Source organism: Aethalodelphis obliquidens, unplaced genomic scaffold (genome assembly GCF_003676395.1).
Source record: "Aethalodelphis obliquidens isolate GAN/ISIS:26980383/991018 unplaced genomic scaffold, ASM367639v1 scaffold9, whole genome shotgun sequence".
NCBI lineage: Eukaryota > Metazoa > Chordata > Mammalia > Artiodactyla > Delphinidae > Aethalodelphis > Aethalodelphis obliquidens.
In genome coordinates this window covers 16,548,297-16,575,392 of record NW_020837953.1, presented here as the reverse complement: position 1 = coordinate 16,575,392, position 27,096 = coordinate 16,548,297, and positions in this window count along the sequence as shown.

The window sequence follows — 27,096 nt, the reverse complement described above, 5'->3', positions numbered from 1 at the left end:
TCACATTATTATCTAGAGTTGCATTTGTGACTGATCTTAAATGAGAAATAAAGGTACAAAGTGAATAGGAGACTGTTACCCTGTGATAACCCCGGATTTGTGCTTCTTTCTCCTTTCCTTGCCTTGGGTGGGGTAGCAGCCTTCACAGGGTTGTACTGGGGAGCATTTGTGCTTTTGATTTTGAGTATTTGGAAGGCTGGGGAAACATTTTTCTGTAAGGAAGGGTCGAAGAGGCACCATGACAAAGTCTGCTGCAGCTTTCTTGGCTCCTGTCATATGCCGACGTGTGTCGGAATATTTATGGTCTGTTTTATGTAAATACATATTTAAGGGCCGTTAGAAGGCCTGATTATTCCCACTAGATGCCTTTCAGGTCCTCCCTACAGAACCGTTTAGAAATAAGTAATATTTCTCAGATAATCGAGTGACAGTGTACAGGACTGCTTCCAAGGGGAGAGCTTGAGGGGCAGATGGGGCAGTGAGGAGGTGGGGAGGCAAGAAGAGAGAGGATAGAAAGTGTTCAAAAGAGCAAAGTAATAGGATACAGTGGCTTTTGCCCAGATTGCCAGAAATTAACCGTGTATATTTTATGTTTTGTAATTCTTAAAATTTAGAGTTAATCTTTGATATGGTTGACTGATTTTTCAGTTCTCCTCATATAAATAAAATGTTTTTCATAAAATTTAAAAAAAAGTTTTAATTAAATACAACAGTAAAACTCCTAAATAAGCGTGTAGCTTTAGGGGTTTGCTGGGGGGTAGGATGAGTGTGGGTGTGTGTGTCCCTTACTTAGAGTAGAAGTTTTATGACTGAGTTTTAAGTCAATGAAAAATATCAGTTTTACAGTGGAGACACTGGCAGTTTTTACTCTCGCAGCCTCCCCCTGCTCACACACTGCATCCATATGCAGACATGTCCACATCTGAGAGCACTTGAAAGAGGGGCCTGCAGACATGGTGTAATGCACACGTGTTCTTTCCTTAAATCTGGGTACTGATAGGCAGGATTTCTTTTGTGATTAAATATGCATATTTGTAGAAAGAAATGTAGCTATTTGGGTAAAGTATTGTCTCTCCTAGTAGATGATTCCAGTTTGCTTGCCTGTTCATCTACCTGGCATCACAGGTGATTCCTGAGGTAGGTGTTGGGCTCTATGGAAAAAAGAAGCCTTTACTCAACAGGACTGACTTATGTGCCCTGGAAAAAGGGAGAAGTATTTTGTGAGAAGCCATTCGTGGAGGATGCATGATTCCCCAGGAAGGGGACTGAGGTAACTCCTGTTTATTGTCATGCCCTGAACCCGTCTCCAAGTCTCCTTGTCCAGGGAAATGAGGTGAAAATTTATGGACCAATTATGAATAGTCCACGTGTGTCTTACATATGAAGTGTCTACAGATATGTTTCCCAGGGCTTTTAAAATAAACATTTCCTTATTAAGGAAACTTTACAACAAAAGGGAAAATAAGTATTCTCCGCTGCCTTGTGCTAGAATCTATACATTTATTACCCCCTTAGCACTCTGGCTCTTATCATGTGCATTTCCTGATTGTTCTCTGTAGACCACTCCTGTGCCCAATTTCTGTCTGGGTGATACAGCGATTGGAGTTGGCTAGGATGCATGCTCGCCCCGAGGGCTGAGAGGAATCAGAACTGCCCTTGGGAAGTGATGACGGGCCCTGCCTTCTGGCTCACCTCAGAGATGGGCACTGGACACTGACCCCAAGTGGCCCTCTTTCTTTGCCCTTCCCTGTGGTCAGGCAGATTCACAGGTAGGCAGGGAGCCCTGTGACTCACAGCAGTTCCCAGATGTTCTGCTTTGCTCTCATCTTTGATATATTCGAAGTCATTCAAATTTGAAAAGCCCTGAGTAGGAGAGATGGTATTTTGACTCTGAGATGTGTCTTTACAACGGCATGTATCCTTGAAGACCCTATGTCCTAGGAATCAAATCAGCTGAGCCCACATAGGCCCAGGGCAGCCTGGAATGTGCAGGGCTGGCCACATCATGGGGGTGGTGTTAGGGGGGCTACTTCCCAAGGGCTCTGGGACTACCCAGGACTACCTCTGGGTAGGGACCTTGATCTGGGCTTTTAGGAGAATTGCTCTTGCTGGGAAGAATGTTTGGGGCGGTTCTCAGGTCACCAGGCTCAACTTCTGGATTGTAGCTGGAGCAGATGACCACTCTGAAAGGGTGCAGAAATCACCAGAAAGATGGGTCAGATGGTGCCCTCTGTACTGATTGCCCAGACCTAGCCCGGTTGTCGGCTCAGCTGCTCCCGGGGTTCTCGCGGAGTCCCTTTTCCCTCCCCATCTGGGGTGGGTCGGGGAGGAGGGGGCGAGAACTCCTGTGATGTGTGTGGTTGTTTCTGGTTGTTCACTCCCAACACAGTCATGGAGACTCCTTTTCATGCTGCTGGGTTTAATTGTCTTGTTGGGATAAAGAAATGTTTGCACAGCTAAAGTGGGGCCGGGCTGGACGGGAGCAGTCCCTGATGGCTGCAGAGCCATCTGGCCTGGCTTGGCTTGGCTCGGCGCGCCGCTGGCCCGCCCGGCGGCTGGGCTCGCTCCCGCTCCCGCTCCCGCTCTTCCCCTGCCTTCGCTCCACGCCGCGCCGCTCTGGTCGGCGGCTGCCTCCTCGCACGGCCGGAATGCCTAATCACCATGGTGAGAAAACGGACACCGCAGCCGTCCTCCCTCCTTGCCTCGCGCCCTCCCTCCCATCAATTGTCATGCAGAAGTGATCCGGGCTGCCGTTTCCTCGCGGCCGCCAGCCAGCCCCTCGCCGCTCCCGGCAGAAGGGTGGCTAGTAATTGATCGTTTGGGGGAGGGGGCGCGGAGAGGCGCGAGGCCGGCGAGGGGGGAGGAAGGACCACAGCGTGGGCCCCGTTGGCTCACTTGAAAAGGACCCCCAGCCTCCGCCACGGAGATGGCGTTCAAGTGGTTTCAGAAATGTTGGTGACCTCGCCGTCGCTCGGCCGGACTCGGAGGCTGCGGGAGAACGCCGGGCGCTACCCCGGGGCCGGGCGAGCACCGCGCTGCCGCCGCCGCCGCGCGCGGCCGGGACCCGAGGGCTGCCTGGTCCCCCACCCCCGCCCCGCCCTCCACGCCCAGCGCCCCCAGGTCGCACTGAGAACCGAGCCCTGGGCCGGTTTCCTGTACGTCGTCCGAGCCGCAGAGAGATGGGGTCGGGGTGAGGGGGTGGGAGGGGTTGTGGCCGAGGAGGGGGCGCGCCCACGCGGAGGTCGGGGCGATCGGGGGACCCGGCGGGAGGTGCAGATGGGCGGGTAGCGGAGTGAAGAGGCTAGGGGACACTGAGCAGGGAGGGGGCTTGGGGGGCGAGGCTGTGGGGAGGCGGGAGTGGGAGGAGGGAGCGCGGAGGGCGCCGGGGCGCGTCGAGCCGGGGGCATGGACGTGTGCACGCGCGCCTCTGGATCTGGCGTCGCCACCGGCATCCGAGGACTTTGAGGTTTCTCACGTAGGTTCGAAATGTTTTCCCCGTCCGTCTTGCTTTTCAAGTCCGGGGAATGTTTCCCAAGTCCCGGGGTTCGTGAATCGGCAGGATGGCTGGTATTCGGGCGAGGCGAGTCGCGGTCACCTCTGACCGTCTGAGGCTCGCAGCCAGCACAGCGGGGCTCGTTAATGTCCGGGCAATTTCTGGAACTCTTCCCACGGGAAGTTTTCCGGGGCTGCCTTCCGGTCAGTGGCCCCAGGTTGATTATTTGGTGGCCCTTTTTTGTTTGAAAACAAAAAACACACATTGTATCCAAATAACAAAAGTTGCTTTCCCTCCCCACCCCTTTTCCTCATTAGGCAGGGAAGAGGAAACTAAAAAATAGAATTATATTTTTATATTGGTTTTTCTTATTTTTAACCCTTATTAACTACACCCATCTGGTTAATAAATATTGGCACACTTTGAAATAGAGTCTTTGTAAATACTCGGGATTTGGAGTGACAATACACTTAATAGAGTTATATTTCTATGATGAATTTTCATATTTTTAACTCTTTTTAACCACATCCCTCTGGTCAAAAAATATCAGAACACATGTTGGAATGTACTCTTCATAAATACTTGAGATTTGGAGTGATGTTACATTTTATTGTAAAACCCACACGATTTTAACACCAAAATAACAATAATTTTTGCATTTAAATACTCTCTTCACACACTTTGGCAACATTTCCCAGTGCCATTTTACCCCTCCTAAAGAGAGATGAGCTGCAGACCTAAGGATGACGTACTGCTACATAGCAGCTAAAATGCCTTAAAATTTTTCTAAAATGCCATTTAAGTTGTGGCATTTGTGGTTGAAAAGAGTGTGTTTTTATCCTTTGGAACCTCAAAGTGTGTGCTACAGAGTGGAAATTTCTAAATATCTCTTTGGGGCAAGGAGGAGAATTTTCTGCAAAAGAACTTTCACCTACTTAGCCACTCTGTTGTGCCTTTTCCAGGAGGAGATTCTGAGTTGGGGCTATGGGTTTAGGCCTGGAGAAATGAGAGGCTGTAGTATGAATCAGTGAACCTGATAGATGCTAAGCAAACAGGAGTAATTCATGTCCTTCCAGCCTTACCCAACGGATCAGACTTTTCTATTATCTCAATCACATTTTAGTTTCAGTGTTAAAAAATTTTTTAGCACTAAATCAGTACCAATCACAGCAAAATGTTCAATAAGTGTTAGTTGAGTATTGAATAAATTGATGGTAGTGATTATAATCTAATTTTTACTTTAAGTTTTCATCAATTTGCCACTCTTCAGCCTTGCACTGGATAGTATCCATAAAACTGTGCTATCGGAAAGGTGTAGTGGTTTGAGGAAAGAAAGGAATAATTTATATACCTTGAGTTTTGATGAGGAGGTAGGGAGGGAGTTTTTTAAGAGATGTGCAATTACCTTTCTCAAATACAGATTTATTGTGTTATTTTGGTTAAAAAAACTTTCATAACTTAAAAAATAATTTAAAATTTGCTTTTCTCTCCTAACTCTCTAGAAACCTAAGATTGGAATCTATCCCCTACCCAAATGTTTTCCCACAGCATTACATCACCTATCATGGAGTCTACAAAAATAGATCTTCTTTGGGTGTGTATTTTAGGAAAAAAGTTTCTACCTAGATCCCGGTTGCAGCTGGAACCAGACAAGCGATGTGGGAGTTTTGTAGACACATACAAGCATCTGGCAATTCAGACATTTGACTGGCAGTTTTCTCTGTGGAATGTGTTCTGAGTGAAGATGACCTAGAGGAAACGAAAGTTGTGTTTCTGGGGGGAGACATGGTGCTGCATCCAGTACATTCTGTTCAGCAGACACGGAGCTTTAGGAAAGTCTAGAGCTGCATGGGTGAAGAAGGAACCTCTTGGTACAGTCTCATGAGAAATCAAGCCCGGTAAGCCTTAGTGTGACTCACCAGATGAGGGTTGTCTTTTTCCACTGAAATTCATTTGCAGGCTGAGACTTATGGCTTTGCATCCATCTTAGAGCAGCAGACAGTCAGAAAGCTGTAGGGAGGGGGCAAGGGCCAGCCCTGGAGAGACCTTTGCTTTATTTTCAGGTATATGATTTCCATTTAGGTGCTAGCTGATCCTATATTGCTCTCACCTGACCTTGCTTTTCAGAGTTTGATGCACACTGAGTCAGAATGGCCTAGCATAATAAATACCTGTTAGAGGGATAAATAATGTATTTGCCCCTTTGAGCCTCAACTTGAAGGTGTTTCACGTCAAAGGTGGGGAGGCAATATAACATAGTGGCTATGAGTTCAGCCTCTGGAGTAAAATCATGGTCCTTTAGCTTACTTGCTCTGTGACCTTGGGCAAATTGCTTAACCTCTCCGGGCCTCAGTACTCTCATCTGTAAAGTGGGAATTACACAACCTAAAAGGGTTGTTGTGAAGGGCTGAATGAGATTAAGCACACTGATAATGCTTAGAACAGTTCCTCACACATACTAAGTGTGCAATACATAATGACTATTATTATTTTCAAGGACAATCTGGTGGTATAATCTTCCTTGTTAGAAGCACTGATGTAGACAAACACAGGGTCATTACTGACTAGCATGTATGTAGGATCCTTTCATGCACTCATGCCTTATGGCGATGTGGAAGAGGCAGGGAGAAAGGCTCAGAGCCCTTTTCTGTGATAGCAGCTGCTTCACCTCCCTGCATTATTATCCATCCACCAGGATTAGCCCTGGTGGCCCTCTGACCTCTCTCTTCCTTCGTTTTGTTAAGAAGCAAGGTAATATTATAGTTAAAGAAACTGAGTCTCTGAGTCAGGAAGGGACTTGACTAGGATTAGATAGCTAGGCAGCGGCCCAGGTTAGAGAATCTGAATCTCATCATATTTTCTTATTCTGGAATTTTGTATTATCAGATATTATTAGAAATAAATGGGCCATTAGAATTTGTGTGTGCTAGAAATTTGGGCCATATAAAATAGGATTTGCTTTAATGGTATTTGACTAGTATTAGAATTCAGAGTCCCAGAGTTTCTAGTATGTCCTCAGATTTTAAGTTATACAGGCACTTTTCCCCTCTTGCCTATGTGAGAGAAATCTGTGAACCTTCCCCCATCTGTGTGTGTCACAGTCCCACAGCATGATGGATTGTCTCTGCTTGGGGGAGGCTTAGGAAGGGGCTTGAAGAGGCCTTGTAGGTCAGGAGAGAAATACAGCAGCAGGACTGAGCCCGGGGGGGCAGGGGGCTGCTGGGGAGAGATTAGCAGGGGAAGGGGAGGGCAGGGTTGGGCGGGGATAGGCCTCTTCCATAGTGTCTGTGTGCATTCTCCTAGGAGTAAAAGAGGGCTGTCCATTACCCTGAGCGCACAAATAAACTCAGTGTTTTTCTCTTTGTAGAAAGAAAGCCCCAGGGGGCTTGGGAACACCAGAGAATGACTGTGCATCAGTAGGAGAGGTGGGGAGTAGGAGGATGGGAGTGGGAAACACTGACCCTCTGCCTGAGGACCTTGGATTTGAGTCTGTTATTTAAATATAGTTTCACCTATATACATAGCAGAAATAGCCATTGGAGGCCAGTTGTCGGACACCTCAATCCCCATCCGTTCCTTCACGGCTCCATTTAAGAGAAGGGGTTCAAGTCACTCTGGGGGGCAGAATGTCTCTGTAGATCATAGAGCACCTACTCCTCTCTCCCAGTCCCCCGTCCTTTCCACACAGACACAGAAACGTATGGGACGTAGGAAGGGAAACAATGAACATTCTTAATTTTGAGTTTTTAAAGAAGGGTGGAAAGTCTGGGATTTAGGCCCAAATGCCACAGTCATAGGAAGGAACTCTAGGAAAGGAAAGAGTTGGGTCTGAGAGGTAGATAGGGAGGTAAAGGCAGCAGCGCATGCGAGGGTAAGTAATCAGCAGGACTGCAGTTAGGGCCTAGGCTTCAGCTTCCTTCCTGAGCAGTAAAATTAAAAAAAAAAAAAAATCCTTAGAACAACAAAAGTCTGGACGCATGGGCTTCCTTCCTGACAGGCCAACCTGGTGGGGCTTCATTCAGCCTGAGCAGCAGTGAAGGCTGATTTACGGGTAAGAGGTCCCAGACAGACATGTGCTCTTAACCCTTTCCTAACTGCTGAGGTGCCTCGTTGCAAATGCTGCCCTCCTCTTCCAGTTTCCCGTCATGGCGTGGGTAGCTTTTTATTGTTGTTGTTTCTTTATTCAAAGAGAGTACCTGCTACTGAAGGACCTAATATCTTCTTCATGAAAAAGCTGGGTCTCTGGAAGTTGAACGACTTGAAAGAGATCTTACCATCCAGTCTGTGATGGCTGGCATTGTGGCTTTGGCTGGTATAACTCTCAGGCTCTTGGTGACATTACATCGACTTTGGAGTGTTGTGTCCATCTCAGATCATGGGAACTGCCTCCTGGAATCTGTACTGGGGTGATCCTGTGAGCCCCCGATCTACATCTATAAAATACCGATACTGAAGAAGGAAGGGTGCTGCTTCATCTTGGGTGTTTTTTGGTGGCGTCGTGGGTAAAACAGCAGAGTACAGGAGGCATGGTTCAGTTTCCAACCTGATAGAAAGTGTGATACACTCATCAATTCATTTAATCATTCAACCAGTATTTCCTAAGTACTTGTGTCCTTCCAGACACTGTGCTGGGTGCTGGGGATACTATGATGAGCAAGACAGATTAGAGTTGCTGCCTTACTGGAGCTGAAAGCTTAACAAGCAGTCGCAGGATGTTGTGAAAAGTACTCTAGTAGGGGAAATATAAAACACCATGGGGTTAGAAGCAGGAGCACCTATCTTGTCTGTGAGTCAGGGATAGCTTTATGGAGGGAGTGACCTTTAAGCTGATATCTGAAAATCAAGGAGTTACGTATTCAAAGAGGCTAGGTGTGGCAGTATGCTTTTCTGGACCAAGTATGGCATCTGAATGCGGAAAAAAGAACTCCGGAGCTTCCAAGGATTGCTCATGATGGTGAGTAAGAATAGAATTTCTCTCTACCAGGGCCTCAGACCTGACCTTGGGTCTCTATTATATTTCATCCTATAGCCAGGCATTCTTGAGAATGTTCATTTGGTGCTTATATGGTTCTGAGGCCCAGAATCATGTAGGGTCTTGCTTTTAAAGTAACTTTCTAAAGATCAGTCACTGTAAAATACTTTCTGATGACATATGATATCTTAAGACCCATGAGCACTCAGAACCATGCTTGGGATGGAGTAGACACTCAGGAAGTATTTGCTGAATGCAGGAGGACCATGACCCTCCCGATGTTTAGTGGGATAGATTAAGTGCCCTAAGCTTTATACTAAAGGTCACGCTCAGCTAGGTGCTTTGCCCTGCATGGAGACCTGATGGATCTCAGGATCTAGAGTACTTCCTGGCCATTAAACTAAGCCACATCGCACCCAGGATTCTTGGCAGGATTTCGTGGCAAAGTTTCCTATGGGAGGTGCATTGCACAGACTTGACTTGCACGAGGGAGGTTAGGAGTGTAGTGCGAAGACTACCAAAGAAGGAAAAAAAGAAGGCGAAGCCAACTGTTGTCCCAGCCTGGCTCATGTAGGCGTCCTAAAAACAGTTCCTTCCAGCCCGGGCCTCGGGACTCCGCTGTCTCTGCTGTGGTTTTCCTTCCCCCGGCCTCTTATCGCCATTGTCGTCGCTCTACATGCACAGCATTTCCTGAGCTCCTGTGTGTAGAGCCCTGGCTCTGCGCTGTTGGTGGGGGAGTCCAAGAGTTAGGAGATGATACTTCCTCTTCTTGAGGGCCTTATGGTTAAGGTGAGTAGTTAGGATGTACATGTGAAAAAGAAATGATAATGTAAGATAACAGAAAGATAGGGCTCTGGGATTTCAGGAGAGGGAGTAATCCCCAAGGCTGGTTTCTCAAAATGTGATCTAAGGACCACCAGCGTCCTGATCACTTGTGGTGGTGGTGGCGGAGGGGGTGGGTTGGGGATGGAGGAGAATGTTACTTATAATGCATATTCCCAGGGCCCACACCAGACCTCCTAATCAGAATCCCAGGGAATGTGGCCTGGAAATCTGCATATTGAGCAAGCAGGTGGCTCTCCTTAAAGTTTACGCTCCTTAAAGTTTATGACCCCCTCCTCCGGGGTGAGAGTCTCAGAGGGAAGCTCTGGCAGAGGAGTATGGCTTTGGAGGAAGGGGAGTCAGGACCAGACAGTGGAGAGGGAGAGGCTGGGATTCCACTGAGGAGCCCGGGGCTGGTAAGGGTGAAGGCTCAGGGCTTGCCCACGGCAGTACCTTCTCCAGTCTCCTGTCGTGGGTGGGGTCTGGCCAGCTGCCTCTCCTTCCCCGCGTGGCCTTCACTCCTCCTCGTGTTGTTCCCCTCTCCCTCCCTTGTTGCCGATCAGCTGACTGTATTGGGCAGACCTCCCCTTTCTTGGTGCAGCGTTGTAATTGGCCCAGCGCAGGGGTTCATGGTGCTTGGCCAGATGTGAGGGAGGCCGGTGAGCGCTTGGGCTCCTTGGGCTCCAGCCAGCTTGTCTTCTCACTGCTGTTACACTGCCGAGAAGGGGCTGGAGAGTGTTTTTTGCCAGCCTCCTCTCTCCTCTTCCCCCTGAAGCTTCTGTTGCTGGAATGCTCATTTGGAAAGAAAGAAGGGTTGGAGGAATCTCACGGTGTCAGAATCGGTCACCAGCACCTGCAGGCTGGCTCTCTGCTTCAAGCTTTAACCCTTCTGGGGGCAGCTGCCAGTGGGCAGGAGGTTAAATGAGCCGCGAATAGGGGCCTGGTTCAAGGTTCGCGTGGCTGCAGACACCTGTACGCTAGTGGTTGCTCTTGTCAGCCTTGCTAATGGACTTGGGGTGGTGTTCTTTTCCCAGCGTACTTGCCCCTTCTTAAGCACTCATCACTTTGTATTGTAATTATTTGCTTAATTGTCCCACCTCCAAGGGCCCATGTCTGTCCCCTGTGTGACTCTGTGCAGTATTTCTCCTCGTGTAGCACCTGGCTCAATAAACATTTGTTGGGAGAGTAAGGGAACCGAGGATCACTGTTTCCTGGGCCAGGTTATGCTGAGTGTTGCCAGCTGGCTCTACCCACTTTGACCTAGTCTGAAGGACCACACAGGATCCACCAAGGGCCGGGCACCTCGTGGCACATTTACAAGTGGGAAGTGATGACAAGGAATAGAGGCGTTGGGTACAGCTCAGCGATGGGGCAGGAGCATAGAGCGAGAAGCTCTGACTTGTTATTTGCTAGTTGTGTAACTTTGGGTAAGTTGCTTTGTTTCTCTGAGCCCCAGCTCCTCATGTATAAAACGGGAGGTGGCAGATAATCTTTGCCCTGCCTTATAGGGTTCTTGAATCAGAAAAGATAATACAGATGTGTTTTGGTTATCTAAAAGTAACCATATAAAGGACACATTATATATATATATATATATATATATATATATATATATATATATATATATATCCCCTTCCAAGAACATCTGTCTAAAGAGTAAAATGGTCTTAGGAGACTAAAGCAGTTTATGAAGTACCTGAGTGTTCAACCTAGAGGGAGCCCTCTTACATGCTGTTTCATCCTTGAAGTTGGCTCCGTAAGAGAGGCTGCATTCCCTGACACTGGCTGCAGCTGTTTATTTTCCTAGGCAGTTTGGGACAAAAGTTGTGTAGACTTTTTGTGAACGTAGGTTGGCAGGCCCCTCTCTATAACAGATCTGTAACATCTCAGCTGAAATTTTATCTTGCCAGATTCCCACTGAAAGGAATGTACCCTCTGCCTTTCTTCTCAGCAAAGTTCAGAGCATCTTTATTTTTCGGTTTCCAGGGCCAGTGACTCTAATCCTACTTCGAGGAGGGAAATGTTTTGGCTCAGGGGCATAATGCTTCGGCCTAAGGAATGATAGGCAGAATGAAGGTGAACAAGGCTTTCTGCCCTGGAGACCTTTCCTAGGCTGCGAGAATAGCCATGCTCTACAGGCAAGTAGGACAAGATGAAGAGGCCCTTGTCAGATATGGAAGGATTTGGAAGGGCCTTCCCTTAGGGGAGAGCTTTAGAAGTCAGAGCTGGGCCAGGAGGATTGGAAAGAGCAAGCATTTGAAAAGGGCTTTACTTGTGCGGTAAACTTCGCTGTGTGATTATTTAATAGACCATTAACAAGCAGATTCATTAACAAGATCTTAATTAACAAGTTCCAGGGTTATTCCTCCAACTTCCCAAGGGAACTGTTCTCCTCCTATTTAGTCCCAGAGACTTCCTATCCTCCTTAAACTAACCACACCAGATGCATTTAAATTCAGTCTTTTGGGCTTCCCTGGTGGCGCAGTGGTTGAGAGTCCGCCTGCAGATGCAGGGGACACGGGTTCGTGCCCCGGTCCGGGAGGGTCCCACATGCCGCGGAGCGGCTGGGCCCGTGAGCCACGGCCGCTGAGCCTGCGCGTCCGGAGCCTGTGCTCTGCAACGGGAGAGACCACAGCAGTGAGAGGCCCGCGTACCGCAAAAAAAAAAAAAAAAAAATTCAGTCTTTTTATTGCGAGTGAAATGACTGTGGGCAAAGACAGGCACAGAGGCCGCTCCTAATCAGAACAGTAACACCTTTGGAGCGCTTCCTAGGTGTCAGGCCCAATTCTCAGTGCTTTACAGGCAATCATTTACTTAATCCTCATAACATTCCTGTGAGATAGGTATTGCCATTTCCATTTTACAGATGAGGAAACTGAGGCCCAGAGCGTTTTAGCAACACACTGTACTCATTGTCACAACAGCAGGAAATAGCAGAGATGAGATTCAAATCCAGGCAGTCTGGCTCCAGAGTCAATGAGAAGGAGGAAAACCCCAGGAGAGGGAGGCCTGTGGGTCAGATTCATGAGGAAATAAGAATAAGAATAATCCTTGTGTCTGCTCATCTGTGCTGGACACAGTTCTCAGTACCACACATATGTATGTCAGGCTGCGTCCTTATGCGAAGTCTTCTGCAGTGAGCAGCTGTTAGGCACAATCTGTTGGCCGCTCACAAGCCTTTGTCACCCTGTCTCCACTGTGAGTTCTATGAGGTGGGGACTGTGTCTTATTCATCTGTGTTCTCAGTACCTAGAGTGCTGCCTGGAACGTACTAGTTATGATCTAAAACAAAACAGAACAAAACGAAATGAAATGAAACAAAAAACAGTTTGTCAAATGTACCCCTTGATGGAAGGGGGAAGATGCTTTAGCGTCTGCTAAGTCCTAGTGCTTCTCACGGTGCAGTGCCTGCCTTTGGGAAACTTTGCACTTTACAGATACCACCATTCAGAAGACCTAACTCTGAGACAGGACAGCTTCATCTCATCTTTCTGTGCCTCAGTTTCCTCAGGATAAAGTGGAATTAGCACTAGTACCAATCCCCTAAGTTTGTTACAAGGATTAAATGTGTTCATATAAAATGCAAATGAAGTCCTAAGAACAGGCCCTGGCACAAAGTAAGCCTTTAATACAAGTTAGCTAGAATCACTATTACAGGGGCTTGGGCACAGATCTGAAGTCTCTTGAACCAGGCTCTTCCCCTGACCCCCAACCTCTACTCTTGATAACATTACAGGGACAGTGAACTCTGGTGAGCCTTGATCTCTTATGGGTTTGTACAGTTTGTGACAGGTCTTTCTATAGCCAAAAGAATTCCCGATAGATATTAAGGAGCTGGTACCCACAATGTTGTCCTTCCTTCTTGGCTCCAGTTAAATGGGGCTGGGGCAAGAAGGACTAGAACTCACCTGGTGACCCCCCTTTTTAACTGCCCTCAAAGGCATAGGATGGAAATAACTAGAACTCTTACCCTGGAAAGGACAGTGAACCATCAAGACTTTCTTTTGGGATAAAGGGCTTGGCTAGACTTGTTGTTGGCCTCTGCCCTGCCAGCCACTCAAATAGCAAAGTCTGTGGGCCAGCTATATTCGGGAGAGGATAAGGGAGTGGCAGAATGCCTAGAATCATTGGGAAATTTGAGCTAGGAAGGAGCTATTGCAGGTTGCTTTATTTTTCTTATTATTTAATTACTTACCTGAAGCTTAAGACTGTGTTTTCCCCTTTATCCTAAGGGGAAAAACAATCCTTTATCACTATCTAGATTCTCATCCCATTCGTACATTCTACAAAAACCCTTCTCAATCTCAACTTGAAGACTTCTTAGAACACCTGTTCTCACGGCTGGCCACTTTTTTTTTTTTTTTGCGGTACGCGGGCCTCTCATTGTTGTGGCCTCTCCCGTTGCGGAGCACAGGCTCCGGACGCGCAGGCTCAGCGGCCATGGCTCACGGGCCCAGCCACTCCGCGGCACGTGGGATCTTCCCGGACCGGGGCACGAACCCGTGTCCCCTGCATCGGCAGGCGGACTCTCAACCACTGCGCCACCAGCGAAGCCGAAGGTTGGCCACTTTTGCTCCCACTCCAGTATCCACCCCCTGCCCCATCATCGGTAGTTAACGATCGATTGATGCTCATAAACCGCCAAACTGGCCTCCCTCTTCCCAACTTAGCATCCTTGTGTTCTTTCTAAGTAGCATGGCCACAATATCACTTTCTTTAGCAGCGTTCTAGCTTCTAAGAAGCTTAATAGGCAAGGAGATTGTGGGCTCTTTGACTTTCTCTGAGCCTCAGCCCTAAGTGGTTTATTCTATTAAGCTGATTCTTGATGGTGCATAGAGCTTCGCTGGATAAGAAGTTGGGGGCAGTGGGGGTGGAGTGCAGTTAGAGGCATAGGATGCTCTCAGTCCCCCTTCCACTATGCCCCTCCCTCCAAGCCATTCCTGCCCCGTGATTCTGTTTTCAGAGCTCAGGAATGAAGGGAGTGGTAATGGAGCTAAAGTAAAGAACATTTCTTAGAGGACTTAAGAAGTTGGCTTTTTTTCCTGAGCTGTGCTTTGCACTCTCCCCACTATCCTTCCTGCCCATTTGTTCCTGCTCTTCAATCAACCACTTTGGGATTTTTTTCCTTTCTTTCCTTCCACCTTAACTTTTGCCTCCACTCCCATTATAGCCACACACACACAAAAAGAGTAATGAATACAAATTAAGAACTATTGATTCAAAGGCAGGAAATCCAGGTGTGGAATGTAGGAAAAAATAACAGATTCAGTTCTAACAAGGAAACAATGCAGAATTCTTCTTGATGTTTTTCCTCAGAGTTATGCCAAGATGAATTTCTTCCTTCTGATATTTGGACCCAGATTAAAGATTTTCGGGTTTCCCTATTAACATTCTTTCTTGCTTCAGGAGGGCCAGCAGGTTGGAGAGCAGAAGAGTGTCTGTTTTTTACTGAATCACAGTCAGCTGCAGAGAAACTTTAAGGGAACTCTGTGAGCAGGAAAAATGGGGCTGTTGGAGAATTGAGGGAAGGGAATCCCGAGTGTAAGAGTAGAAAAAGTACAGGACAGACTTCACAGAGGAGGCAGGAAGAAAACCAAAAATGATCAGAAAGCTAAAAAGAAGGAAAGAAAACTTGAAGATGGAGGCAGGAAGACGATGGAAATTTTGAAGCATTTCAAGGAATTACACATATTTTGTTTGATAACACAGCCATTGTTGGTGAAGGTATGGGGAGACAGGGTCCTGTACACATCATTGGTGGGAGTGTAAAGTGGTACAGTGTCCTTGGAGGGCAGGTTAGTACTATTTGCCTGTGAAAGTTTTAAATGCAAATATCCTTTGATGCGATTCAACAATAAGAAATGATCCTACATATATTTGGTCGAGTACCTAAAGATGTATGTACTTTATAGTATTGTTTGTAATTTGAAAAAAAAAGAAGCAACCTAAATGTAGATAGGTAGGGAATTGATAAAATAAATTATGATACCTCTGTATAATAGAATATTAGGTAGTGGTTTTTAAAAATGAGTTAGAGCCATATGTGCTTATATGTAACACAAGGTACAGAGAAGTATATGACCCCTTGTATAGAGAAGAAGATATGTATATATCTTTATTTGATATTTGCATGCAGAACTTTTGAAAGGGTGCAAAAGTAATTGTTGACAATAGCTTCCTTTGGGGAGTATGACTGAGATGGAAAGTAGGAGTAGTACTTTGTATTTTATGCTCTTCTGTGGTATTTGAATAGTTAACATGTACATGTACTATTTTTATAATTTAAAAATCTGGTTTATAATTTAAAACAGATAATGTGGAAGTACTGGAGTAGAAAAAGGACGATAGGTAAAAACTACAGAAATCCAAATAAAAAGTATGGACTTTGGTTAATAATAGTGTATCAATATTGGCTTGTTAGTTATGACAAAGTACCATACTAAAATAAGATGTTAATAATAGGGGAAACTGAGTGTGAGGAATATAGGAACTTTCTGTACTGTCTTTGCAACTTTTCTGTAAATCTAAAAACTATTCTAAAAGATTTATTTTAAAAAAGACAATTTGGAAGACTATTTTATGGGAAAGGTCCATAGCCTAGCACCTAAAGATTGAATATAAGAGAGATGAATTGATAAAATTGAATGATTCGTCTGGTTCTAGAACTAATTACTAATTGGTTCCATTTCTTTGAAACGGCCAAGTGGGATGAGATGTACAGTCACAATTGCTGGACAAGTGTCTGATTTCTTGTTGTTGTTTATTAAATTTATTTTCTTTTCTGAATCAGTTTGTAAAAAAGTTTAACTGATGGTTGTTTCAGTTTCAACGTCCAAAAAGTACAGACTGGTCCAGGAGCTGTATGGTGAAGGAGTTTCAAAAATGAAGAGACTTAAAGGTGGTCAGATGCCTGCTGCTTTCTGCAGATGAGTAGGGTGGGGTGGACAGAGAACGGATGTGAAGGGTATGTGGACTCCCACTTACCTGCTCTGTTTATGGCCATTTCTATGAGATTTGCCGCTCACGTCGGCACTGCAGCCAAGTAGAAGCAGTCCAGAAGACTCCATCCCTCGCCATCCTCTAAGTGGGGTCCCTTTCCTCCATGTACCATGAGGGCTAGTGGTGGCCATTGGCAGTTCTTTGCAGCATTAGGGTCTAGAAAACACAGACCTGCCATTGGCTCAATATATGTCCACATCTGTCTTTCTGCCGCTGATGGTAAGAAATGGTTAAGACCACTATAAGAAATGTTCCCTCTGAATTAGTTTACACGCCAGCCAGAGGAAGGAGGACTTGGTTTTACCTTTCCATGTAGTGGAAGGAGATCTCTAGGCCCTGCGCCCAGTTGGCCTTGGCACCCAGTTCAGAGGAGGGATCCTCTGTAGTACTGGATACAACTGATGACTTCATCCTTCTTGGAATTCCTCTCCCTCGGCTTCTGGGACATGATACTCCCTTGGTTCTTTTTCTACTTCTTCAACCGTGTTTTTGTTCCCATAATACCTGGTGTTTCCCCTTATTGCAGCACTTATTTTTTTTTTATCATGATGGAGAGTGAAGTGTGCAGGTGAGGGGAGTAGGGTGCTATGTTACTCTGTAGAGGAATTTTAAAACAACAATCAGCTAAACGTTTGCTTGCTTTTAAATACCATGACATGCTGACAGTTTTAAACAATGTTGATTATAAAATATTTCTCCCCGAAAATATCTTTTGTTGGTCTAAGTTCTGAAAAATTGCTGTGGTTATTGAGTTTTAATAATACATATGTAAGTTTCAAATTTGCATCTTTTTTATTATTTATTCTTTAATAAACATTGCATTCTGTAAGGAAGAATTGGGAGAACTTCCAGTTACACTGTGGGCCACTACATCTGCAGACTCGCTTCAAGTGTAAGTGCCTAACAGCTCAGAAGCATCTGAGCTCACTTAGGACACAGTTTCTGTCCGTATTCGTATGCAGGAATATACAGTATCCAAGTCATGTGATACTGCATATTCCTGCATATGAACAGTAGATTCAAAGTGAACAATGAGAGCACATTAATTATAAAGAGGAGGAAGCATAAATTGAGTTATTTCAATTCTGCCATCCTTTGTGACCACTTGGAGTTCTTATTTATGTTTAAATTTTGGAACAGTGAAACAAGCTGTGAACTGAGGGGTGGGACATCTTTGTTTGGTCTGTGCAAATTTTAGTTCGCCTAGTAAATAGTTTACTAAACTAGAATATCTCTAAAAATAAAACATTCCTTTAATATTGTTAATCACTTATGTTAAAACTAAAGAATTCATCAAGAAAATAGCTTTATGACTGATTATATCATAAAAAATGTAAAAAATGATATGCTGTGTCAGATATGCCTGGAATACCTCTGGAGGTGATGTCTGAATTGAAATATGATTGATGAGCAGGTGACAACCACATAAGCGTTTGGAAGAAGGGTGTGTTGGCACATTTAAAGAACAGAGAGAAGGCCTGAGGGCTTGGATGGGGTGAACTTGGGGGGATGCAGCAAGAGATGAGACGGAGAGGGGCTAGACCTCCGCGAATCTTTAGGGTCACAGAGAGTTTGGATTTTATTCTAGATGCAACAGGAGGCCGCAGAGTGTTTAAACGGGGAGATGTACTGTGTTGTCATTTATCATTTCAAAAGATTACTTGGGCTGCTATGTGAATAACCAACTGAAGGAGGGTAAGTGTCTGTTACAGAGGACCACTGTAAAAAGGCCATCGCAGTGTCACAGTGAGAGAGGGGGAAGAAAGCATGTCTGTCTTACACTTCTTGAAATACCCACAATGCCTTTCCCATAGCAGGTACTTAATAAATACTAAATAAATAAATTTATAAAGCACTAAGTGTCTTAAAACAAAACAAAACAAAACCAAAACTGCCACAGAACAGAGGCTGAGTAACATGGTGTTAAGCCAAGAACCACTGACTTTGATGCTCAACAGATTGGATTTTAGTCACAGCTCAAGCACTTATTAGCTGAGCTGCTTTGGGGCAGGTCATTTAGACTTTTTTGAGCCTCAGTTTTCGTGTCTGCAAAATGGGAGTGAGCTGACTCACCTTTTTGTTTTATTGAACAAATTAAATAGGATAATGTATTTATAGCATGGTGCCTGATCTGCGGTAGCCACTCAATAAATAGTAACTATTATGGTTAGCAGGACATGAGACAGCGGTCACTGGAGCTTTGATGTGGTTCCAGCCATGGGGACAGGGCCTCTGAGACTCCTTAGGGTGTGAGGAACACTTTGGATCTTTTCACAATTGAGATTCTGTCTCGTGAATCTAAACTTTCACTGGCTCTTGAGTAACTGGATTTTCAAGTCTAATGAGGAAAAATAAGAAAAGAACTCTGGAAAGAGAAAGTTAGGGTTAGATTATTCTCTCAGCTCAGTTCTTCCCTTTGATTTTAGGAGGAGTCATATCTCCTGTCCCTTCATTTCCAAGTGGAACAGTGAAGTCCTAAGGTATGTGCTTCCTTCCACGCAAAGTAGCTGCTCCCCAAAGCAAGTTTCCAGTTTTCTCTGCAAGTCTTGTACCTAGTTAAATGCCTCACTTAAGGATGCAATCATAGCTGTTTGGCTCTGTAAATCATTTCACCGTCAGCTAGAGCATTCCAGGTCTCTGGGACTGCAGCAATGACCATTCAGAATCTTTGAGGACAGGGTGGAGCTGGAGACAGCATTTATCCTCAGAGAGGAGAGAGCCACCTCTTTGGGGGTGATATATTTTTTCTTTCTCTTAAGGTTTTCTTGCCAAGATGTGTGTGTGTGTGTGTGAGAGAGAGAGAGAGAGAGAGAGAGAGAGAGAGAGAGGGAGAGAGAAAGAGAAAGAGAGAGAGGGAAAAGGCCCAACAGTGTAGAGAAACTGTTAGCACAAAGGCCAGGGGTGGGACTTGCCGGGGAAGACAAGGAAGTGATTTTGCCCAGTTTAAATCCCACTTGAACCGTGTGGTTTCTGAGTCCTGAACCTTTTGAGGTTCAAGTTGAGTGCACTCTCGACAAAACGTGATTTTCTGGTTCACATCAAAAAGGCTTTAAAAGACTTCGAAGTCTTTTCCTTGGGACATCAAACAGCCCTCCACAAAGCAGGGTGCTGATGAGATGCGTGCAAATGAACAGATTCAACTCTCCTGTGAGGATTAGATTCTCCTTAAGAAGCATGTGAAGTTGGAAACACGGGAGACGGGGCTACACCAAATATACTCCCACGCGGACCCCGGCGCCCTCCCGCCTGTTTACCCTCAGTACCTCCTGGGCCTGGAAGCTGACCTTATTTGTTATAAGGTTCACATCGGAGTACCCAGGGAATTAGAAGCTGAAAACAAACTCTTCTGTATTCTCTACCTTGCCTAAGGCAACACTTATGTCCCCCAATAAAAGGTGTAAATTAACTTAGAAAAGATAGGTCATTCCTTTGAAAAATTGTCAGTTGTCTAGGTGGCTTAGAGCAGAATTTTGCTTATTGAACCAGCCTCAATCTTTAGAGAAATAAGGACTTAAATATCTGCTCTCTTGTAAGTGGACTAGCCGACTTTGAGTTTGGGGTAGGAAACCAACCAACGCAGTAGACTCTGTTTTCAGAGCCAGCAGCGGATGCTAACTGCATAGACACGGCTCTGGGTAGGTCTACGGCCTGTACACAGTCTCTATGCTGAGCAGCTAAAATATTAATGATTAGCTTTAAGGTGAAGCAACTCTCCTGAAGAAACCATAATTAGCAATTAAAGTATATCTAAAAAACGGTTCCAACCAGCAGCTTCTAAATAAATAATTGTCACTGCTGATTGAACCTGTTTTCTTTCCCTGTGTTTCTTATCTTGTTCCTCCCTTGCATAACTTACAACCCTGTAAATGCTCAGTAGCTTTTAATATGATTCTGTCAATACGTTTACCATGGTGACTTGGGCCGTATTTGGCGAGCATTTGAAGAAATCAGTCACTGGCTGGAGGGAGGAAAGACAAGCTGTCGATATCCAGGGAGAAATGCTAATAACCCTGGTGACAGATCATCCTCTGGATTCTCCAAGGGTTAAGAAAAAGCACCTCTTAGACATGGGAGCTCAGGGCTAAGTGGTGGTGACTTGTTAGGAAGCACAGACGTTAGCTGTCACAGACCTGCAGTGTCCTTTTCATTGTCTTACTTTGTACCTCTCAAAGCCACAGATGAGTTTTGGAGACAAATGGGCCTGGATTTGGGTCCCGATTCCCCTGCTTTTTAGCTGTGTGACCTTGAGCAATGCCAAACCTTCCTTTTCTCGTCTGTGAGTTAGAGATTGTAATACCTAGCCTCAGAAGGGGGTGGAAAAGGCCTTGCACAAAGATATTATTCACTGCTTCTCAGACTCTTCTGGAAAGGACACAAATGATAGAAGAAAATAAACTTCTGGCCCCAGCATTGTAATGGTGAATAGAGAGTATAACGTATTTAGGAATCTTGCATTATCTAAACTTTTTGTGAATTTTGCATTCTGGGTTTAATTTATCAAAATAATATTTAAATATGCTTTATCATTAGTAGAATTGGTGCTCTGATATGATACATTAATTCAACACATATTTATTGAATGCCTTCTATGTGCCAGGCAGTTATAGACACAAAAGACACAGCAGTGAATAAAATAGGTAAAGTCTGGACTACTAGTGAGTCTACGACTGCATCAATCAGGAAACCTAGTACTGGCTATCTCTGAGATCCTCTGTGACCCATTTGAGGGGACATCAAACCCTACGCCAGAGAATCCTGGGGAGGACTGGCTAGTTGCCATAATTTTAAGCAGGGAAAGACAGTGAAACATCTACCCAGAGAGAACTATCAATATTTTGGCATATATCCTTCGAGATGGTTTTTATGAGTAGATAGGTAAGTTGACAAAAATTTTGTAAAAGTAGGATTATGTTAACATGCTAGCTTGTGACTTTCTTTTTCACTTTTTCATTTATTATAGATAGTGCTCTGTGTCAGTAAATATAGATCCGTAGCACCACTTTTAATAGCTACTTAGTATTCCATTGCAGGGATGTATCATATTTTATTTAGCCAACCTCTGGTTGTCTAATTAGATCGTTTCCAGCTTTTCAGTATTATAAACAACACTTACAGAGAACATCTTTATAAATTCACCTTTGTCAAGTGTCTGATCATTTTCTTAGGATATATTCCTAAGAGTAGACTCGCTGGATTAAAAGTGTGCCTGTTTCAATTTTTATGCTTAGTGCCAGATTACTTATTTCTTCATGCTCTTATCAACACATTAGGATGAAACTTTTTAATCTTTGCCAATTTAATAAGCAAAAATGGTATTATGTTCATTTAATCTGCATTTATTTAGTTACTAGTGAAGTTAAACAGTTTTTAGTATTTTTTGAGATTAGTTTATCCTCTTTTTTGAACTGCCTGTTCATTTCTTTTATCCACGTGGTGTCCACCTTTCTCTTACTGATTTTAAGTACTCTTTTTATTAATCCTTTTTAATCTATAATTTATGTTGTATATTTTTTTCCAGTTTATCATTTGTCTTGATGTATTGGTGGGGTGTTATTGTTGTTGGTTTTTTGTTTTTTTGGCTGCACTGGGTCCTTGTTGCAGCTCTTTGTTGCAGCAGGCTTCTCTCTAGTTGTGGCGTGAGGGCTTAGTTGCCCCTTAGCATGTGGGATCTCAGTTTCCCAACCAGGGATCGCACCCACATCCCCTGCATTGAAAGGCGGATTCTTAACCTCTGGACCACCAGGGAAGTCCCTGTTGTTGTTTATTTTGCATATAGAAGTTTTTAATTTAATGAGGCATTTTATTATTCCTTTCCTTTTTAGTTTCTGACTTTTAGCTTATCCTTAGAAAGGTATAAGGCCACTCCTAATGAATCCCTAAAGCTTCCAATGTGCAGAAGTTACCTCAAAGATAACAGTCCCCAACTTGGAAAAAGCCTAAATCCTAAGGTCCCGTGGAGGTCCACTCAAAGGGAAGAAAAGGAGTATCCCTACCTGAGAGAGGAAGTCTGTAGGGCCTCAAGAACACCAATGAAGTTTACACCCTAATGGAAAATACAAAACAGTAATTAAAAAAAAATGTGATGAGTGATATTATAGGAGAAGGGTAGAGGATGCTATGGAAGGTAACAAAGAAGAAACCTAACTGAGTCCAAGGTCTCAGGATATACATCCTGGAAGAATAGATATTCAAGCTGAGATTTTAAGACTGAGTAGAAGAGTGGGGAAATACATTTCCATGCAAGGAAATGGCAAATGCAAAGACTTACAGTCTAGAACTGTAAGTTATGGTAGCCAGTAGCCTTGTGGGGCTATTTAAATTTAAATTAATTAAAATTAAAGAAGATTAAAATTTTATCTCCTTGGTCCCACTAGCTACAATTCAAGTGCTGACTACCTACCATGTGGCTAGTGGCTATTACAGTGGACAGCTATAATATGGAACTTTTTCATCATTGCAGAAACTTCTATTGGACAGTTTCTATGGAGAAAGAGCTTGATGTATTCAGGGAACTGACAAGAGTTTACTCCAGCAGATACATATTGTGCAAGGGAGGGGAGGGGCGAAAGATGAAGATGACATAGCAAAGAATGGAGGGACTTAGTCAAAGCTGACCCTGGGATTGGGGCTGATGTTCCCAGCCTGTTATAGAGGAAGTAAAAGGGAAACCGGGAAATAAGTTTAAGATTTATTATACAACAACCCTTCAGGTAGATATCATCTCCATTTTATAGTTTCAGAAGATTTAAGACATTGACCAGCACACAGCTAGTTAGTGGCAGAGCTGGGATTCAAAGCCAGACCTGTCTGATGCCAAAAACTTGTGCTCTTTCCCTGTATCACTGCAATAGATGGCAGAAATCTCTACCAAATGATCTCTTCAATCAGGATAGAAGGGATTCTGACTTAGAACAGACTCCTTCTCAACTTGGTCCTTCTTCTGTTGGGGGAATGTTAATCATGGGTGAGCTTGGGACCCCGCCTGGAGGTACAAGTGAGAGCTTAGAGGCAGAACTTTCTTTGGAGCCTTAGGCCTTCTGTTCCCTGAGTCTCAAAGAGAAGCTCCTTCAGGTATCTTACACACCTTGATATTAGCCAAATTCAAGCAGGAGCTCTTCTCAGGACCTGGCCCTCAGAACCAGGACTGCATTGTCAAGGAGAGCAGCCAGCTTGAAGCAACCCATCTGAAACCTGGCAGTGGTACTCCTGAGTATCAGAATGTGTCCCTTGATTCATCCCCTGACCTAGAACCTGTTGTGGTGGCCACTTTCAAGATACTATCTTTGGAAAGAAAGAGTGCCTGTCCCCCATTAAAGGGGAATTCCTTGCCCTAGTACAATCCCACAATCCCATCTCATCCAGCAGTTGAGAGAAGTGTCAGGCCGTGCTTGCCCCAGCCCTAAGCAACCATGGGGACCGAGGCTTTTAGCTTGCGGTCACAACTCCAGGCATTTTCTGAGCCTGTGAAAGTCATGCATGGCAGGATATTAAAGAGAATTACCATCAGGTTGTGAATTCTAGATTAGTCTGTTTCCCTAAGTACAGTATCTATTATTTTCTAGGGTGAACATGGTACCTTCACGTTCTCTGAGCTGGTATGAATGAATGAGGGGAAGATGAAATGTAGAATCATTCAGAACAGGAATAATGAAGGATGCAAATCTGGGGAAGAAATACAAGAGATACGGTCAAGGTGATAGATAAAAGGATTAGCCTTGGAGACGAGCAGTTATTCTAAGAGGAGTGAAAGAAGAGAAAAATTTTAATTGATGGGGAGAAAGATTCTAGTGGACTCTACCTTCAAAGTAGGAAGTGGAGAACTGTGGAGGAAAAGACAGAGTAGCAGCTGAACACTTAATGCATGGAGGTTTGTGATCTCCATTGAATGTAGTGCATAGATTACTCAAGACATGATTATAAGAAGAGTAAGCAGCATTTCTTCATTCATTCATTCATTCCACAAATTTATTGAGTACCTACTATATATTGTGAACTATTAGGTCATAAGAATCCAGTGTAAACAAGACCCAGCTTTCCTTCAAGCGGCTTACAGTGGTAGAGAACACAGATATGTAAACAGCCAAATACATCACATTGCAGCAAGTATTTTAAGACAGATAAGTTCATGGTATAGTTCACAGGACTGGTACCCAACCTAGAATTAGGTCAAGGAATTTTTTTTTTCAGTTTTATAACTTTATTTGACCATCAGCTGTAAGTTCTCATCCAGGTTTTTGAAATCAGTGACAGATACATAGGTATACAGCGTATAGAGCTTGTTTCGTGGACCTTCATCCTCAGAACATTTTCTGGACAACCACACCTGGACGGATACAGTATGGGGCATTCCTTATTCCTTTGGCCCAGACAGCTTTGTTGAGCCTGGTGTCAGTGCACTCAGCTGGAGTTCCCATTTTTTTCATGGCAAATTTCCAGATCTCTTTGAGTGCCTGAGGGGCATATACTTCTTGAACTCTACTCCATGGATGTTCATATAAATGTTGATGGTGTATTCTCTGGTCACTACCTCATTGATTTCAGAACAGTCCTTCTTCTTGCCACCTTTTTTTGTGGGACCCAGATTGGAAAGCAGGGGATCCTTTATGTTTCAATTCACATGTATGTATCTCCTATGTGAAGCCTTTTCTGATTTCTTTTTAATTTTCAACAAAGCAGCTTTTCACTTATAAACACATCTAGCAGTACATAGTTGTTAATGTTACTTTTTGTTTTTTTCCTAAGTACATTAATTTTTTTATATTGTGAAATATAGCAAACCTGGAGAAAGATGCACAAACTGTATGTGTACAGTTAAACAAATAATTGAACCCTCATGAAACCACAGCCAGCCCAGGAAACAGAACATTTCCAGCATCCTAGTAGTCCTTTGTATACTTCTCCTTGGTCACAACCCATCTCTCCCTTACTTGGATAATCACTCCCTTGACTTTTATGATGATTACTTTCCAGCTTTTCTTTATAATTTTATTACCTATGTCTGTATCCCTAAACAATATAGTTTAATGTAGCATTTTTGGATCTTTATATGGGTAAAATCATGTTTTTGTACTGTTTGGGTCTTGTTTCTTTTGTTCATCATTAAGAGTTTAGGATTCATCCATATTATTGCATGTACTTGGAGTTTATTCATTTTTATTGCTGTGTTATAGTCCATTGTGTGAATACACCCTGATTCGTGTATCCATTCCAATGATGATTCATATTTAGGTTATTTCCAATTTTTTTCTTATGGAAAATGCTACCTTAAACATTTTTTATAAGTGTCCTGGTGTACAGGACACAAGTTTCATTAGGGTAGAGACCTGGAATTAGAATTGCTGGGTCCTGAGATAAGTGCTTCTTCAACTTTACTAGCTAACATCAAACCGTTTCCAAAGAGGTTCTGCCAGTTTGTTCTATTACCAGCACGTAGAATTTTTGTTGTTCCACATTCTTACCAATACTTGGTATTGTGAGACCTTTTCATTTTTGCCAGCCTTGTGGATATATAACAATTTCTCAGTGTGGTTCTTACTTAAATTTCCCTGGTTACTGGGTAGAGTACGTTTTCATGTGTTTATTAGCCATTGATTTTTCTTTTTTTGTGAAGTACCTTTTCAGAGTTTTGCTGATTTTTCTGTTGGGTTGTCTCTAACCTGATTTCTTCATGTAGACATAGTATTTCTCCTTCTAGTCAACCTATTCTCCCTCTGAGTATCTCCTACATATATATTCTTTTTTTTTTTTTGGCTGTGCCGCATGGCTCGTGGGATCTCAGCTCCCCAGCCAGGGATTGAACCCAGGCCACGGCAGTGAAAGCCTAGAATCCTAACCACTGGACCACCAGGGAATTACCATCCTACACATATATTCTGTATTTTCTAACTGCTCTCCTTATCTCTAAACTCCATCCTCTTCATAGCTACCGGAGTTCTGTTTCTAAGACAAGCCCTGTTCTTGTAACTCCCATGCCTGGAACCCTTTGGTGACCCCCATGGCCTCACAGACAACACAGAGTGGAAGGCCCTCCATCATCTGCCCTCTGCCCAACAAGCCTCAGCTCTTACTGGATCCTCCCAACTCCTCCTCCCTCCTTTTTTACTGTAACCTCCATCTCTACCAAACTGCTTGCAGTCCCCTGAACACATGAAATTGTTTTACGCCTGTCTTTGCCAGTTATCCTTTTTCTTCCTTTTGCCCTTAATTTGGAAACTACTTATCTTTTTAAAACTCAATTCAAAGGTCACTGCCTCTATGAAACCTTTCCAGCTTGCCTTCTCACCTCTCATTAACCTCTCCATCTCTTTTCCTTCTACTAAGCTCACTATTGTTATTTCTAGCAGGGCATTTGTTTACTCTATTTCATGTATTGGTCCATATACCTGCCTCCCCCATCAGACTGTACATAAACCCTCTGAAGGCATGGGAAGCCCCTGAATGTAGGGAAGTTTCTTATTCCTCTTTTCATTCCTAAGGCCTAGCACAGTGTCTGGTACAGAGCAGGTGGTGGTAAATAGCACAAATTGTTATTAATGTTGTAACTATCATTAGGAGTACTTGTCTATCTGTTTTCCTTATTAGATTATGAATTCCTTGAGGGCCCTGGTACTTGGGTGGCATGCAGTGACATTTGTCTAATGAATGAATAACTATAAAAACTTCTGAAAACAACCTCAAGCAATATTTGGAGTAGAAATATAGAAGTCATGAGTATTAAATTTGCAGAGAAACAAAACTGATTTACATCCATCTCATGAGGATGAAATTTTAGGCTCAAACTAATTCAAAGCAAAATTTTATAATAAGAAAT